The 16,372-nt window shown below is 42.2% G+C and overlaps 1 protein-coding gene across 1 annotated transcript in view; it reads left to right on the forward strand.

The window, feature by feature from the left end:
* The window catches only part of RNF115 (ring finger protein 115), a 55,855-nt gene that overhangs the window by 16,651 nt on the left and 22,832 nt on the right, over positions 1-16,372 (forward strand). The window lies entirely within an intron of this gene.

Consider the following 16,372-nt stretch of genomic DNA (forward strand, 5'->3'; position numbering starts at 1 on the left):
GGGCGCTGCTCGCTGGCCCCGGCGTCGCGGCCCCCGTCGCCGGGCGGGGGGACTGCCGACCGGGCTCACGTTGGTGGTCCTGCTGCGGGTGGCTGCGGCACCCCCCCTCGGGCGCCCCCTGAACCCAAAGGTCCGGGGCCGAGAACTGGCGGTGCGGGGTCAGTGGGTCTGTCGCCCCCGAGGGGCCAGAGCGCCACTGCGGCGTGCTCGCCAGCTCCCCGAAGCCAGGCTGGGGCGCTGAGTGCCGCAGGGAGGCCGCCGGGGTGAGTGGCCATTTGCCTTCGGCCACCTCCTTTGAGCATTAGTGAGGCGTCCGGGTCCAGCCGGCCCAGACGGCTACCTGACGACTAGTATAATTTATAGGGGCTCAGAATCAACGAGTGAGCCCATTAGAGAATGTCTGGGTGTCTTCGTTCTTAGAAACACAAGTGGAATTCCGCAAGTTGCCTGAAGGGGATCGAGCTCCGGGCTGGGCTCTGCGGCTTGTTCGGGAGTTTTCCTTCCTTCTTGCTTTTTCAGTTTTGCTTTCTGATTTAGCTGTATGTGTTCATGCGTCTTGCCATATTCCTGCACGGGGAAGAGCAGATGCCTTTTTGTTGCTGGACATCAGGGCCTCCAGCGTCTCTTAGCGCAGAGAGCAGTCTGGAATTGAGCCGAAGGTGTGAGCATGTTGGATCTTTCAGCATGTTCACGGTTTGCCTTTAAAGGTGACAAGAGGCTAACTTTCTACACCTCTCTTTTCTTCTTACCCCCCCACGTCATTTATTTCAAAGTGCTTTTTTGAAAGACTTTTAAGGTGTTTTTCTAAGCCTTAGTTTGATGCCCGGAGACGTTACTGATCTTTAGTTTGTTACCTGTCACACCTGGTTTAAAAATCGGGCCACCACAGCTAAATACAACTGTGTGTACACACAGGGCTTCTTGCCCTTTAGCACCTGATGACTTTGTTTGAAAGACAAGGCGGACATGGAAAAAGAACAATGTAAAGTTGATGAGAACAGATAAAATGGGCGATAGTAATTTGGCGGCGGGGATATGGTAGCATTGGTGAGGCTGGGGAAGGGTGAGGTCGGGGCTCTAAATTGAGTTGGGAAGAGGAGTGTAATTCAGATGGAGCGGAGTATCCTACACTTGGGCAGAAAGGAAGCGTGAGTTGAGGAAGCCGGGAGACACATTTAGGCCGTCACTCTTACTGTGGGTCACTCTCACTGTGGATCGTAAGAAGAGGTGCAGTGGGGTCAGGGGTATAGTTTTTGATCCCTCTGACGATCCTGATCCTGCGTCTTTCGCCTTGTTTCATGGCCATTCGCGTATGCCCTGAGCCCCACACTGTCATCTTGAAAATGTTGGTATTAAGAATGACCTGTTCAGTTAGTGGCCGCTTCAGTACGCATCTGTCCTACTAAAAAACCAAATCAAGCACTGTGGTCAGTATTAGTGCTATTTTCATATAGCACACCATTGAGAAGATTTTTTTGTTGTTGTTAGATGTTATTTATTATTATTATTTTTAAAATTTTATAACAGTTTACTTTTACATCATTTTGTACATTTCTTTCCATCTCGCATTGAGAAGCTTTTTAAAAAATATTTTTTATACAAGCTTGAGATCCCCTCCTGTAAGGAGCCAGCATGTAGCAGACATACATTGTTCCCTGAGCTGGATGAATATTATGGGAAACCTGGGTATCTTTCTGAATATGATCAGACCCATTAATCTTGAGTAGGTTTTGCTTTATTTGACTTAATTTGCATCTCTAGAGGGGATCTTGGGCCAGTTGACTGGGAGAACCCTTGTGTGTTGCCCTCTCTGAGCAAGCACTTAGGCTGAGTATTGTTTGACATTAGCTTTTTTAAATGTTCATGCTTACTTTAACTGGTGTGACATTCATACAGTACACAAATTCTAAGTGTACAGTTCAGTTCCCGCTAGTTCCCACGAATCCCTCCACGGATGTTTCACATTAGCTGTCAGTGAGCTCCTGCTAGGCACTTTTCTTTACCATTCAGTGGGAAGGACTGCTCTGGACCCATCTCATCTTTTGCCCTTTTATTCACTACATAGAGGCCATAGTTGTGTTCAGTGGGCCTGGACTTATGACGCTTTCTTTTCTCCCTGCCCAAACTCAAGGACACAAGACTCCTTGATATATTTGGAAGTGTGTGTTGGCAATAGCAATAGCATACCCCAAGTTTGGCCCTGTAATGACCCTTAGGTTATTTAAAATTTTTATTTATTTTTGTTAGTCCTACTACTCTGAAAGATCCTTGGACTCAGCTGGCTTTAATGCCTGTATTGAAATTAATAACTTTGATTGTAACTTCTGAGAGAGATTGGAACATGCATGGTGTCCTTACTGCTAGTACTGAGCTATCCATCTTAGCTTTTGATTCTTTGGTTTGGATCCTTCCTTTCCTTTAGAAAGAAGGTATTAAGGAATGAGGGGAAGTCATAAAGGTAATATTACAATGAAAATATACTGTTATAGGCTTCAGAAAGAGCTGTCAGTCTAAGGGTAAATATTGATAGGATTTTCTCTCACTAAATGTGTTTTCCTATTTAGAGAGAAAGTAATTTTAGTAAAACTTAGTATTTGGATTTTAAAATAAGAGATTTTGATTATATGGGTTTGAATCCCTCGGATTTCTTGTTTATATACAGTTGGGTAAAAGGACTTTATATAATTTTTGGTCTCAGATGCTAGAAGAAATACTTAATTAACTTTAAGTTATTTTCAAACACAGCAGAAGTTTCTGCCTCACCTACCCTACTAAGGGACAGTATGAAGCTGAAGTCAGTGAAGTTACTGTGCCACGTAGGGTGCCTGGCCAGTGCCGTCTGGACTGCATGGGATAGAAAGGCGTCGTCCATCTGCACACTGCCCTCCCCTCCTTTTACGTAAAGGTCAGGGAATATTACCTTTGGAGATTAAACCTGTTAGGGCTATTAAACAGGTAAGATAAATCACAGCAGAAGTGAACGCTCGTGGTATCGATGAGACTAGGATGCGCTTCAGTGTTGTGGAGACGGGGGCGTCCAGATCCAGACAAGCAGCAGCCTGATTAAGGACTGTGGTGAATGGCTCATCTCCGAGGCTCTACCTGGAAGACCTGCTCTCCCTTCTTACATCACCTTCTTTGAGCTAATAAAGTGCCATTCTTGTCAATAAGTAGTGTTATCTAACGCTGTACAAGTCATTATCACTGTGTTTTTCTTGTGGTGACTCCACACGGCAAAACTCCTTACCACATTGTAATAAGAGTAGCTAAAAAGTAGATTTCTTGAAGACTTTGTGAGTCTTAAACATTTAAGTTCACTGATCTTGCTTTTTAATTGCATGATTCTTAGAAAGATCGAATTTAGTGACTTGAACTGGATTTGAGGGGTTTTCATAATTAGATATCTTAAATTCTGCTGTTGGTAGTTAAAGACTGCCTACCTAGCATTCTAGTCTGGTGTTACATAACAGTGCATCTTAAATATTTCTTAACACAAATGAATAAATGATCTGATGAGTTGAAAGCTCAATGGTTGTGAGATCTTTGTCTAAAAGGCTTCAGTGTAGAAAATCAGGTGCAGCCATGCCAAGTTTGAACATATATTGTCAACAACTAATATCTGCAGGGACCTAGAGCTGAGAAATGTATACGCATGGGTAAGGAGCTAGTTCAGCCTTGAAGTTCTAATGCTGAATAGATGCATATTTGGGGGACTCTGTGGGACTTTTTCTGTGTGAGGAAGTACAAAGATCATAGAATTAAACTCACTACAGAGAAATTCCCTGTATTTTTTGTGAAGTACCGATTGGATGCTAATACTTGGTTGATGCTTGCTTGTTTTTTTTTTTTTTTTAAATGACCTAAACTGATGTTCAGGGAGAGGGTGCTGGAGTCTTTCAGGCAGCCATCTTACTAAAGGTGAAAAGAAGGCTTGGGCTGGCTCTTAATCGCTGTATGCAAATGAAAGGGGTCTGAGGAGGAGCCTGGGGATTCTGGGTGTGGTGAAGGAGACAGCCAGAGTAGCGATGCTCATTTGGGGCACCCAGGGGGCTCCTGGTGGTGTCAAGCAGATAGTTTTGGTTGCTACAACTGGGGGGAAGGAGAGGGCTTTTGGCATTTAGTGGATAGAGGCTTGGGGTGCTACTAAACATGTAACGGTGCACAGCAAAGAATTATTGGGGCCAAAATGTTAAGTGTGCCGTGGTGGAGGAACCCTGGGGTCAGGGACCGAGGGACAGCATTTATTGTCTTCTTGTATCAGTGAGCTGAAGGTTTTGTTACGATATAACTTCAATTTCCATTTTGGGATCCGATGGGATTTTTCACTAAGATAATGAGACCAAATATAATTTTGCCAACGTCCTGATAGCAGCGACTGTTTAGGGCAGCAGCTAGTGGCTGCTCTTGCCTTATGCCATCTCTTGGGGTCACTTTCCCTCCTGCAAGACCAGGGGAACTGGATCACCCTTCTGAAGTTACACACTGTAGGTTAGAAGTTACAGCTTCTGAGTGAAAAATATTCAAATTTTTGTCAGTTGAAACTGACAGGCCTGGCAAACTGAGGCAGTAACACCACACATAACTTAGGAGAGCTGGCCCCTCCACTTTAAAAACCAAAATAGACAGCGAGCCTAGCTTTTAGCTTTTCTATAGCTCAGCGGAGTATTAGTCACATTTTACTTTCTACCTTTCTCTTGTAGCTTGTAGAAGCTTCCTCAGCATAGATTTTGTGCTTAAGCTTTTAATTTTTAAAACTCTGGCGAAGAAGGTAAACTGAAATTATCTCTACTTGTTCTAATACTAGTTCTCCATGAGACTGGAACCGAGTCATCTGACCCTCTCGGTTTACCTTGATCCATCCTGCCATGGATGAGCTGGAGCTGTGACTGTTGGACGCCTGACTGAGAATCCAGAGAAGTGGAGCAGTGTGATCTTTGATTGAAAGGCAGGGTAGGAACGAACAATCCTTGTTTTAGTGAAATAGGATCTGTACCATATAGAAGCAGCTTAGGTGTCTTTGCTGTTTCACCTACAGAGGTTTGCATTAGATTTTAAGTTCAAGTGTTAGCAGCTCCTTAGGGGACTGTATGTCAGCTTCTAGGTGAACTTCAAAGCCCAGCCTCCAGGTGCCTGTGTGCCAAGGAGAGGTGAGTTGGCCCTGGTCGTCAGAAACCAGGCCCACTTTTCATGTATGTTAAGTAGACTGTCCAGTCTCTTTTCCAAGTTACTTTGTTTTCTGTGAAGATGTGTTAAGATAGCTGACACCTCCTCTTGATTTCACCAAGTTTCATAGGAAACTTCTTAGCCAAGGTAACCTGCATTCTCCTCCTTGCCTTTCACTCTGATGGGCAAGTGTGAGTAGATCTCAAACATAGTGAACATTCTTCAAATAAAGGCTTCATTATGTTTACTCTTCTTCCTTATTCAGAACTTGTGTTTTGGAAAGTAAGAAAAAACCCCAAGGTTACATGCCCTTTTCTTGGGTTAACCTGCATCTATAATGATGCCAACCTTCTAGGCCAGTGGGTTGCAAACCTATCAGACCTAGAACCCTATTTTATATTTTGAAGTATTCCCTTTAATGAAATGACTTTATAGGTAATACAATTTACCTGCACTTACAGCTTTTTAAAAAATTAAAATGATTCTCTGTAAAATAAAAGAATTAAAAATAATTCATGTCAAAATCACATACATTCAATCTCTGAAGAATTGGTTGCCCATAATAGGAAAATACTAGTAGATATTGGGACCAAAAAAGACATAACACCTACCCAAGTGAACTGTGAAATGAATTTGCAACCTCCAGAATGGTGAACAATACTTGGTAAAGGTTAAAATAAAATAACAGTTATCACTGCCTTAATCCAGTAATTGCTTTATGGGACACTTAGTGGACATTAAAATTATTCAGAAAGACTTGGTGTTTATGTCCCCAGATTGCTAATTATAAAGATCTAAAAAAACAAAAAACCACTCAACTAGCCATATGAAGTTTGAAAAGAGAGACATTTCTTTGTGTTGGATGTTGTTTTTTAAATTTTACTTTTTTATTTTCAATGAAAAGCCATTATTTTACACTCATGTTAATTTTTTGTCAGTGTGGGCCTTTTCCCCCAGTCACCGTGGCTCTCCTGCCACTAGAGCACCCATAGTCCTCCGCTACAGCCCGTTTGTTCGCCTCCCCCTTCTTCCACCCATTCCCACATGGATGCCTCGGCTCTGTGATCGGCTTTCCGGGGTTTGTTTTAATGTTGGCCTTTGACCCTTTGTTTGGTTTCTCTATATTCCAGCTCTAAGTGAAATCACCTGGTATTTATCTTTATCTTTGTGACCTATGTCACTGAGCATAATCCCTTCCAGCTCTATCCATGTTGCCACAAATGGCATGAGTTTTATCTTTCTAGATTGCTATGTGGTATTCCACTGATGTATATACCACATCTTGTTCTACTCATCTGTTTCTGGACATTTTGGTTGTTTCCATATCTTGGCTGTTGTAAATAGTGCTGCAGTAAACATAGGAGTGCAGATTTCCTGTTGAGTTAGTGCTTTTGGGTCCTTTGGGTAGATCCCTAGGAGTAGAGTTGCTGGGTCATCTGGCAGACCCGTTATTTGGTCTTTTGAGGAACCTCCACCTGGTTTTTCAAAGGGGCTGGATCAGTCTGCACTCCCACCACCAGTGTAAGAGGGTTCCTTTTTCTCCACACCCCTTCTTATTCTTTTCTGGCGCTGCCCATTAAAGTGTCTGTGACATTCCTTAGTTATTGTGAGAACCCTAGACCGCTTCCATGGTTGTCCAGACTATACTCAGTGATTGCGTTGTCCTCAGTGAGAGAGCTGGTGTTAGCGACTGTTTCATGCTTACTGCTCAGGACTTAAGGGCAGACTTTTCGAATATTGCAAGATTCAGCTTTTGTCCTTTTTGCTTGATTTTTAATTATCCTTTAGGCAGTTACTCCTATATGCCTTTAAATTTCTCATTTACTCACCACTCTTATTGCTACTTCCTTTTTCACTAATATTTAGAACAGTGCTTGGTACATGGTATTGATTCAGCGTTTGTTGCACAAAGGATATGGCAAGTTACAAGATGAGACAGACCTAAGTTGAGAAATACAGATGCCATCTGTATTTCTTGCCATCTCTGTTTTTATACATGTCCAATATCACGGTAGTACTAGTATTCATAAAACACCTTAAACAAAGCACAAGCCTGCAGATTAATGAGTTAACAGTTGGCTCCAAGCAGTGGATGATGACCCACTTGGCATCAGTAAGCGGCAGGTGGAGCTGGGCCTCTCCTTTTGAGTCTGCCTGTGTCAGTTTGTAAAGCCAGAGGCTTCCCATGGTTACCTGCCTTCCAGACGAACATCCGATTGGCTTTTAAAACAGAGTAGTCTTATTAATCATTTGTAGCTGAAATTGTTAAATGGAAAGTAGCTGCTTACTGATTTTCCATAGATTAGGGGATAGTGTGAGGCACTTTATTCTTAAATTTACTAAGTTTTTGGTTCCCTGATTTAAATTTATAGTGCCTGTGACTATGTCCTGGTGTTATATTACAGTATGTATTGTTTAGAGGCCTTACTGGTAACAGGCTGTAGAATGGAAGTTAAGACAGGCTGTAGAATGGTCTAGGTCAGAAGTCGTGGTGATGGCATCTGTATTTCTCAACTTAGGTCTGTCTCATCTTGTAACTTTAGTGTTATAAAGGATTCTGAAAGTCTACCTGTTTCTCTTTCCAAGTATTTTCTTTGAGGAGACACACACACATATTCTGTATTTGTAAAGTGTAGCACTTTGATTTGTTTGATAATATCATTAAAATAATAGGTACTAGATCATGCAGTAATAACAGTAGTTCATATGCTTTCATTCAATAATTATTGGTGCTTATTCTATTTCAAGAGCTGTTTTAACCCTTGGGCTAGTACTTTTTGGGAGAAGTGAAGAGACTGAAAGTATTGGGGGAAAATGAGTAGTGGAATTAGGATTTAAATATTTCCCCTACTTCTGATTTGCTGTTTGAACTTAAAAATAGTGTAATTATCTTAAAATTAGAGCAAATGCTTTTTTGCCCACGTTAGGTCTGAGATGTGTTTAAAAGTGGTAGGAAAGGGCTTTCAGAATAAGCAAAATGACTGCCAATTATAGAATTAATTATTAATTTTTATAAATGTACTAGCTCTTTCTGTAGTTTATTATTTTAATTATTACATATAAATATATAGAACTATAGGGGGAGAAGTTTAACCTTTAAACAAATTACTTAACCTTTTGTAAAAGGAGGCAATTTGGTTTATTCCCATGTATAGTTGAGTGACTTGAGTGCCTGGATATTTTTGGATCTTAAATTTTGTTCTGTTTGACATACAGTGAAATTAATCTTACTGGTTTGACATGCAGTGAAAGATCATTTTACATGCAGTGAAATTAATCGTATTGGTATTTAAATTTTACCTTTGCGATGAAGAATCTACTTAGTAAGTTACAAGCTGTATTGTCTCATCTTAAAATAATGAACAATCTCAGAAGGATTAAGGACATGCAAAGTGCTGCCAAGATTTTTCTTTAAGTCGAACAGAACTATTTATTCTTAATACTAGAATGTTGACTGAGTAACTGAAAACTGTTTTTCTTTTTTTGAGGTCTTGGGATTCAGTGACAGGTAAATTTGACTTGGGATAACTTCCTTTTCAGGACTATGTTGAGCCCTTCCTTGCTTCTTAAACTTCTATCCAGTCAACTCATCGTTTTCTTATTTTGTAACCGTCAGTGGCTGCTTTTATCAACAAGTTTGTATGAGATCTTCCTGACCTGGAAGTCCCTGCTGTGAGGTGAATGAAGTCATTCTTGTAAAGTTCTATTATGTCATTGATGGAAATTAACTACTAGAATTTCAAATATTATTTGCATTTTGATGAGGTGTACATCAGAGCTCCTGGATGGCTCTGTGGGCCTAAGGAAAGGAGCACAGTGCTAAATTACTTAAAAGTTGTTAACCTAAATTTTTATTTGTGCTGTTAAATTGATACTTTTTTTTTTTTTTTTGGAGTATAGAGCTTAAAATATATTTGATGAGTGAGTGAGTGTTGTCATTTTATGTGAGAAGATTCTTACCAGCCCACACTGATCCTGTCAGTATAAGAAGGTAGATTTGTCCTCCAAACTGTGGTGGGACACATCAGAGTTCAACATAACATTTTGGTCTTTTGCTTTTTCATATTTATGCTGCTGGGTTGCACCCCTTCTTGCTGCCTTTGGTGTGGGCACGTAAACAGCACATAACTAAATCTTGCCTGGTTAGATGGTGTTATATTCAGTTAACTTTTTCTCTGATGATTCTTGCAGATTAATCTGTTTTTCTTGTCCATCTGATCAAGCTTTTACCAAGTAATGCTTTGTCTCATGACCTGATTTTCTGCCTTGTCACTCAATGAGCTAAAGAAGGTTGGTTGATTATACACTGTTTGGAGTTCCTGGTAATGTCCAAGTTCAGTCATGGCCTGCAATGAAGGAACGAAATGGTGAGGGTTGTGAATGTTACTTAGGGAGTGAGACCTTATATCATTCCCTAGTTCACTGGCCTGGAACGGAATGAGCTTTTCAGACAGTATTTAAATTGTATAGGTATGTATAAGCCTCAGACTGTGGCCTAATTTTTTTTTGTGTGTGTGTGAACTGATTTTCTTACTAGAGCAGTAATTCCTTAAGATTTCTTGAGTTCAGAATGTTCAAACTGTTCATTTAAAATGAATAGTTGGTGACATGAATGAGCCAAGACAACCCTCTCTTCCTGAGAGAGTTGGGGGACACAGGTAAAGAGAACAGTAGATGGTGAAACAGGTCTTCACGAAGATCACAAAGGCAGTGATGGAACTGGGAACGGAAGCTCAGAAACTCTATTGTCTTTCTTTTGGGGTTCACTTGGTGCTTTTCAAGAAAAGATAATCACAGGGGACTGTGAAAAAAGTTTCTTAAAAAAAAAAAAACAGTATCTTTGATCCACAGTTGTGAGTCGGCCTGCAGTTCAGGGCGCAGTGGGTTCTCATCTAGCACCTGCGACTAGCATTCAGACAGCTGGGGTTCCTGATCCCCCAGCCAGGCGTTTTCTGGCAGTTTTGCCACATGATATACAAAGAGAACGTGAACTGGACACTATGACTAATGTAATACTGTGATCTTAGACTTTGGCTCTTAGATGAGACAGAAAGGCTGATTCTTTTGCAGACAAATTAAAAAAAAACACTTTGACATTGATAGTAAAAATACAGAAAAGAAAGCTATGGAAATTGTAAATCAGTAGTAGAGGCTGTCTCTCACTTCTATATCCACTAAAGGTGGATGCAAATTTGTATAAAAGTTCAGTGTGGGCCCTCCCTGGTGGCGCAGTGGGTTAAAGCACAGCACTGAGAAGCTAAAGCCACTTCCACATGAGTTTGATCCCCGCCTGCCCCGGAGGAGACCACATGGCGTGGCAGACCTCTCCCCCGCCCGCTGCTGCTCCCCTCAGCAGTGTACTTCCTCGATCTGCCTGTTCTGCTCCCCGCTCTGTCTCTGGTGAAGCCTCTCACCGCCCCTGCACCTCTGGCCTGTACCCCTCAGTTCTGTATGCATAAATAAATAAGTCTTAAAAAAAAAAGTTCAGTGTATGCAAATTTCACATTATGGAACTTAGTATAAATCTTGGCTTGACTGTCCTGCCAAGACGTGATATTTTGTGGTAAATGATCCCTTGAAATATAAAAAGGAAAGGAAAATAACGCATTAATCTCATCCTTTGCCTTCCTTTACTGGACCCAAAGTGTTCCTATACTGTGTAAGTGGCTGGGCAACAGAGCTCCTTGAAACTAGGATGTTGTTCCTGATTTACACTATTAATGGTAAAAGAAATTTGTTTGAATATTTTTAGGTGAACAGGTGGTGCTACAGCTGAAGCAGTTCACTCAGGTGAACCAGCTACTGAGCATCTTCACGGGGTTGTGTGCAGTAAACTCTTAGACCCTAGGGAGAGCGCAGCTTAGATAGAGGTGGAAACTGCTGGGTTTCTGCTGGCATTGTTTCAGGGTCAGTAACTTGGGTTTGTTGTGCTTCTCTTTCACAGTGGGCTGAGAGCAGAGACTTACAGAATTTTTACTAGACTGTGACTGTGGGACTGGTGAGGGGGTCGGTATGAAAGCTTGATATATTGATATATTAATATATTAATATTTAAGCAGAGGAGAGAGTTCCAGAGTGCCAGGTAGGTAACGGGCATCTGTTCATTATTGTTTGTCCACCCCTTACACCAGTATAAACCCCTTATGTTTAAAATTCAAAACTCTGTATCTGATTATATTGGATGATACTAAGATCTGGGTGTGGTCAGAGTGTTGAGGCAGAGAAAGATGATGTTTGGTTTCTATTTCACCCCTTTATAAATTTCCCTTAACTCATAGATGTTCCCCCAAATTGATTATCTTTGAAGAAAACAGGAAAAGTTAAAATGTAAAGAGTTCATCTTTATAAATGACCAAGAGATAAAAACTTAAAAATCCAACTTGGTTGTGACCTCGGTGTAATGTAGAGCATGGCTACATTGTGGTTACAACTGTATAGCCACATGATTGTATATGTTCTATCAGGAGAAAGAATGTGTCTGTCGAGAGAGTGTAGGGTTATGGTCACAGTGAAAGAAGAGAAGCAAGCCGCATTCCTCCTGGGGCTGCCAGGAGGAGCCAGATGCCTGGTCCTTGAGTTGGAGAATTTGGGTTATGGGCATGTGGGGGTGGGTCTAGTAGGCTATCCCAGCGTGACAGCGTAAGCTGCGCATCATTTGTGGTCTTTCTCAGATCCTCTGCTTATTGAGCAAGTGACTAATCTGGGATAACTGTACTGTCTTTATCAGATGTCTGCTACTTAGGTGGTTAAGTATTTGCAACATCTTGATCTTGACAATAAGGCAGTGAAGCAAGCATTTGGCAGATGAGGAAATTGAGTCTCAGAAAGACATCTTCCCTGATGTCTCACAGTTAATAAGTGGAAATCTGAGAATGGTATTCAGGTCTCTGATTCCAAAGCTCATATGTTATTTTTTAAAATATTTATTTGTTTATGCAGGCAGAACTGGGGTACAGGCCAGAGGTGCGGGGGTTGGGAGGATTCACCAGAGACAGAGTGGGGAGCAGGACAGGCAGATTGATGAAGTCCACTGCTGAGGGGGCAGCGGCGAGGCAGGGGGTCTGCTGCACCCTGTGGGTCACCTCCAGGGCGGGGATTGAACTCATGCTGAAGCGGCAGCGGCTAGCTTTGTAATGTTGCGCTTCAACCTGTTGTGCCACCAGGGAAGGCCCTGCCAGGCCTTTTAAAATTGCAGATAGAGGGCCCTTCTTGGTGGCTCAGCGGGTTAAAGCGCTGCACTAAGAAGCTAAAGTCACTTGCTCATGAGTTCGATTCCCACCTGCCCCGGAGGAGATCCACATGGCGAGGCAGACCTCTCCTGACCCTCCCGCTGCTCCCCTCAGCAGTGTACTTCATCTATCTGCCTGTTCTGCTCCCGGCTCTGTCTCTGGTGAATCCTCTCATCCTCCACATCTCTGGCCTGTACCCCAGATCTATGTGAATAAATAAATAAAATCTTTAAAAAAAATTGCATATAGAAATTGGAACTGCAGCATCTTCAGAATACTGTTTTGGGGTTTGTTGGCTTCCAAGAGAATGGAAGTGAGATAGTTTTATGAGACCAGACACTTGTTCCGAGACCACACTGCTCAAGCATGAAAGGAACAAGCGCGTTTTGTACTTTGATAATTAGGAAATGGCTTACTTGTGGACTCTAAAAACTTCTCTTATAACTATTGTAGTCTTGATGACTGGAGGGCTATTCCACAGCAGACAGGTTTATTTATTTTATCATTAGCTGGTTTTGTCAAGAATAATTCACTGGTGCGTTTGGAGAGAACCAAAGTTTTGTAACCAAAATTGAATGACTAGAATGGTCTGGGGTTTGCAAGTGGAAGGAGCACCAGGTGATGGGAAGAACCATGTGGTGTGCCTGCATTTTGGTCTCTTCCCTGGGAACGTCTCGTTGCTGTGAAGGAGCCACTGTGGCTAAACCTGATTCTAGAACCACGCCTGGGACCCCAAGACAGGAGTTGTCCATTTCTCTTTGCTAGCCAGTGTGATTCTTGCTTCAGAGTCTTTTTAGTTTGTTTTCCCAATGGTGATATCTGCCTTTCGAAATCATTCTATCTCCTCCAGAACTTCAAACAGCATTTTGGGAGGTCAGGTTCGAGGTGGCTGACCTTCAGCCCAGGTCTTTCCCTGCTGTACTTTAGCTCCCTACTCCGCAGCCGTGTCGCAGGTCTTTCGGTCATCCAGTCTACCTGAGGTCTCAGTCTCCACACCCCAGATGAGGCTATGACTTACTTTCTAGCTCATTTAATTCTTTTCTTCCCCTCAATGCATTCACTAACTGTGGCAGATTCACATAGTTTGACTCCAGCTTGTTCAGTCACTCAGTAAATATTTGTTGAACACATGTCTTTCTTAGGCATAAATCAGTGAGTAAAACTGACATGGAACCTGTCATTTGAAACAAAGCTTACTGAGTGAAGATATTCAAAAAACATTAAACATAATGTTATAAAGGGATAGAGAGAGTGCCGTAGAAGAGACTAATAAGCGGAAACCACTTTATATTAGTGACAAGAAGGAGGTTTTTCCAATCTGACTAGAAACCTGAAAGACTGGAAGTGTCTTGCCACGTGAGAAAGTGAGGAGACTAAGGTGTTTCAGTTACAGGAGTAACTTAGAGACTGGCATGAGCAGTGGCTGGGACTTGCGAGGAGGGAGAGGGTAGGCTGCCATGAGCTTGGCAAGGGAAACTGATCTGCAGAACCAGCGCCTGTAAAACTTGTTTAAGAGTTTGTTTCTGTTCTCAGTATTTTTGGGAATAGTTAAAAGGTTTTAAATTGGGAAATGGTAGGGTCTCTGTTATGCTTTTTAAAAAAATTGTCCAGATTTCAATAATGCAGGATGACACTTACCAGGAAGAATCACACTTAGAGCCAGTGCTGACTTGGGTAGTGATGGAACAAAGAATAGACCTGAGAAATGGGCCAGCATTTGATGTTTGGACATGGAAGAAAATAGAGAGGGGCAGGAATAACTCAGGTTTCCACTAGAAGCATACAGGTATGCCCCCTCTCGAGGGGGTGTGTGCTCAACTTGGGAGGAGAGAGAGCCTTGAGGGAACATTCGTCAGGAGTGCACAGGGGTGGTGTGGGGTGGGAGCTGTTGCAATGGAGGAGGACAGAGGGAGCAGAGCAGAAGGCCACCGCTGTGGTCGCCACTCAGTACATCTTGTAGTGGGGTCTTTTTTTTTTCTTTTTGAGCACAGACATTAGAGTAAATTTAAAGTTAGCTTCACATAAACTTCTTCACAGGGGAGAAAGTGACGGGGTTACTGGCTCAGGGAGGGTGACAGTAGGGTAGAAGGAAGGAGTCAGGCATTTGTATGGTCTCCAGGTTCTTTTATCTCTGGAGTAGTTCACAGTATGGTGAGCATCTCTTATCCTTTGTGCATTTAGTTTAGGAAAAGAGATTGAGAGGGTAAAGTTCGTGTAATCCTAATTTTCCACAAACTGTCCCGATTGCTCACCACACCGCCCCCGCCAGTGTCCGTGCAGCCTGTATTCTGTGGTTATGAGCCTCACCAGTGACTTCTTTTAGGTCTGCATCTCAGACCAGCCTTCCCCGATCCCCCAGACAAGCCTGGGGATTTGCTTGCTTATGTCCCCAACATACATTTACTATAGCAATTACTTAGAATTTACTGTTTCTTGCATTGACTATCTGCTCACCAAACTGGGCTTCAGAGAAGATTTTTCCTTGACAGCTGTCTTTTTTTTTTTTTCCCATGTGTCTCTTTTTGAAAAAGCTTTTGAATGTTCAAGTTAGGATTCTGACTGTGTTTATTTGAGTAGCTAAATACAACGTACATTTTTTTCCTGATAAACAATGTCTAGACAGTACATATTTAGAAAGTATGGGGAACAAGAAAATCATTGAGAGTGTTCCCGGCCCCTCCCTGGTGGCGCAGCAGGTTAAAGCACAACATTGTGAAGCTAATCTGCAGCCACTGCAGCGCAAGTTCGATCCCTGGCCAGGAAGCTGACCCACAGGGTGCAGCAGACCTCTCCTGTCTCACCTGCTGCGCCCTGCAACAGTGTACTTTGTCAATCTGTCTGTTTTGCTCCCCACTCTGTCTCTGGTGAATCCTCTCACCCCCTGCAACTCTGGCTTGTACCCCAGTTCTTAAATAAATAAATCTTTAAAAAAAAAAGTGTCCCCTCCCCTTGATCTATTTTAGTAGGTTATACCTATTTAAAAAATACCTTTTAAAACTTAGATTAGACTGTCTCTAAATTGTATTCTTTTTTCTTTTTATGATATATTTAATAGCATACAAGAACTGGGGTTACAGGCCAGAGAAGTGGGGGTGAGAGGATTCACCAGAGACAGAGTGGGGATCAGAAGAGACAGATCTACTGAAATACACTGCTGAGGGGATCAGTGGGGAGACAGGAGAGGTCTGCTTGCTGCTCCCTGTGGGTCACTCCCTGCCTGGGGATTGAACTTGTGCTGCAGTGGCTTCAGACAGCTTCATAGTGCTGAAATTTAACCCCTTGCACCATCAAGGATGCCCAAGTAAATAACATTCTTTCTTATCAGCCTCAAGCTTGATAAATTTTATTTAAAAGGAAAGGAATTTAATTTAGTGCATTACATAATTGTTTTGTTTATTTGAAACAATATTTCTATAGGGAATACTGTTTTATTTGGAAACACTGATAATCAAAAAATAGAAATATTATAAAACTTCATTGTAAATTACTATTCCACAAGTTGACTTATGCTGTGTAATTCAGTTTATTTCTTTTCTGTGGTCAAAAATACCTTTTGATGTGCCCTTTAATATTATGGTCTTTTATTCCTCTGATATATCTAATGGAGCTTTTCTTTCTTTCTTTTTAAAGATTTTTTATTTATTTATTTATACACACAGAACTGGGGTACAGGCCAGAGGTTCAGGGGGCAGTGAGAGGCCTCACCAGAGACAGAGTGGGGAGCAGAACAGGCAGATTGACGAAGTCCACTGCTGAGGGGAGCAGAGGTGGGTCAGAAGCGGTCTGCTGTGCCTGTGGGTCACTCACTGGCCAGGGATCGAAGAACTCACAGCAAAGTGGGCCGCAGCAGCTTTGCTGCGCTTTAACCTGCTTTGCCACCTGGCAGGGCCCTAGTGGGGCTTTTCATTAGCTTTTGAGAGAAAAGTAGATCATGGATTCATTCCAGTTCCAAAAAAATCAAAGCAAATTAAAATGAAAGA

The sequence above is a fragment of the Condylura cristata genome, unplaced genomic scaffold (assembly GCF_000260355.1).
Source record: "Condylura cristata isolate star-nosed mole 26May11 unplaced genomic scaffold, ConCri1.0 scaffold00026, whole genome shotgun sequence".
NCBI lineage: Eukaryota > Metazoa > Chordata > Mammalia > Eulipotyphla > Talpidae > Condylura > Condylura cristata.